Source organism: Mesocricetus auratus, unplaced genomic scaffold (genome assembly GCF_017639785.1).
Source record: "Mesocricetus auratus isolate SY011 unplaced genomic scaffold, BCM_Maur_2.0 contig_8766_pilon_obj, whole genome shotgun sequence".
NCBI lineage: Eukaryota > Metazoa > Chordata > Mammalia > Rodentia > Cricetidae > Mesocricetus > Mesocricetus auratus.
Window position 1 is genome coordinate 1,309 of NW_024431187.1, and position 1,966 is coordinate 3,274.

The following is a 1,966-nucleotide window of genomic DNA, read 5'->3' on the forward strand; positions in this document are numbered from 1 at the left end:
GAGCTCAGATTGGCTAGAGCTCTGCTCCAGGATTGGTTAGTTTTCTGCAAAGGGTTAGGGTCAGATTTGGCTGTGGTTTCAGGGCCAAAGTGTGTTTCTTTCTCTGGTCCTTTTTAGCCTTTGGGCTCCAATTTTATGGCCAGGGTGCATTTCTTACACTGACTCTGATGCCAGGGACAAAGTGTGTTCCTTTGGCAGTGGATTCAGGGTCAGGGTACATTTCTTTGGTTCTGGTTGCACGGCCAAAGTGTGTTTCTTTGGCTCTGCTCAGGGTGTGTTTCGTTGACTGGTCCCTTTCCCCTACTGCTTCAAAGCCACAGAGAAACAAACCCTGTCTCAAAAAACCAAAAAGAAAAGAAAAAAAGAAAGAAAAGAAAATGCCCTTCCGGCTGTCCTGCCTATAGAGGCAGTTTCTCAACTGAGGTTCCCTCCTAGCCACTTTAATCCCAGCAGCACTCAGGCAGTGCAGGATCTGTGAGTTCACCGCTGGCCCGGTTTACAGACTACACTTATGTCAGCTTCATACAAGCCACAGTCACTGGAAGGGGGCGGGGAGTTCAATATAAGACCTGGCTGTAAGGTTATTTTGGTTCTTTTTTTTTTAACTTGTTTATCCATCAAGCATACAGTGTTCATTAGAGATGGTTGTGAGCCACCATGTGGATGCTGGGAATTGAACTCAGGTCCTCTCAGCAGCCAGTGCTCTTAACTTCCCAGCCATCTCTCCAGCCCTATTTTCTTTTTTCTTTTCATGAGACTGTTTCTCTGTACAACAGCCCTGGCTTTTCTTGTCCCTACCTTCTTCCTTCCCTTTCTCTGTATAGCTGTTCTGGAATTCACTCTGTAGACCAGGTTGGTCTAGAATGAAGAGATCGGCCTCCCTCGGCCTCCTGATGCTGGGACGTGTGGGCCACTGCCGCCCAAGGAGTTTTGTAGAATAGAAACCCTGAGACAGGTATCATTCATTGTGACCCTGTGAACTTCCTTAGGACTGTCTGCAGGTCGTGTGACTTCCCTCCCATTGTCCTTTTGTTGTGCTGAATGGTCATGCTGTCAAACTGCCTTCTAAATACTTATCTTCATGTCCGGAGATGTGTTTTTCTCAACTTGTCAGAGAAGAGCTTTTCTCCAGCACGTTGATGTAGTTAGCGGTCAAAATACTGAGAATAAAGAGCTGACATGAATGATTTACACCAGCATCAGCCACCAACACTCAGGAAACCCAGAAGAGGGGGGGGAAGTAAGAACAGGACCAGAAGAAATGTAAGAGCTGGCGGTGGCGGCCCACGGCTTTAATCCGTGAACTCGCGACGCACAGACCATATAATAAATAGACCAGCCTGAGTGGCAGAACAGAGCGGAGAAAATGCCAAAAACCAAAGGTGTCTACGTGGAAGAAAGGGCATACAAACGAAACAGTGGTGGGGAACATAGAAAGGACTTGGGTAGTAAAAAAGAGATAGTTTTTTCCAGGCAAAGGAAAACACCAAGGAAATACACTTTTTAAAAAAAAGAAAGGCTACTTTTCAACCATCAAAAACAGGGGAGAGCGCGAACGCAGTCCCCCACTACCACAAATTATGCAGTCGAGTTTCCCGCATTTGGGGAAATCGCAGGGGTCAGCACATCCGGAGTGCAATGGATAAGCCTCGCCCTGGGAAAACCACCTTCGTGATCATGGTATCTCCCCTGCCAGGTAAGTATGAGTTGCTCACGCCCCGCGCGCGCTCTCCCTCACACACGGCGCCCTTACAACGCACGGTCACCGCACTCGCGACACCGCCTCGCCGCGCCCGACCTCTACGCCCCGCACGCGCTCCTCGTCCCTCACCGACATCGCGCTCCGTGTCACGGCGAGCACGCGCGACACGGGCCCCTCCGAGCCCCGCGGGACCGGCAGCCATCGCGCGCCGCCTCATCTGCATACGCCCCGCCCTCGGCCCGGTGTCACAGGCCCCGCTCTGCC

The 1,966-nt window shown here is 50.8% G+C and overlaps 1 non-coding gene across 1 annotated transcript; it reads right to left on the reverse strand.

Moving 5' to 3' along the window:
* Window positions 1–1,540: 1,540 nt before the first annotated feature.
* On the reverse strand, window positions 1,541–1,704 carry LOC121138166. The gene has a single exon (XR_005875343.1). It is a non-coding gene; the product is annotated as a U1 spliceosomal RNA (small nuclear RNA).
* Between the last annotated feature and the right edge of the window lie 262 nt (window positions 1,705–1,966).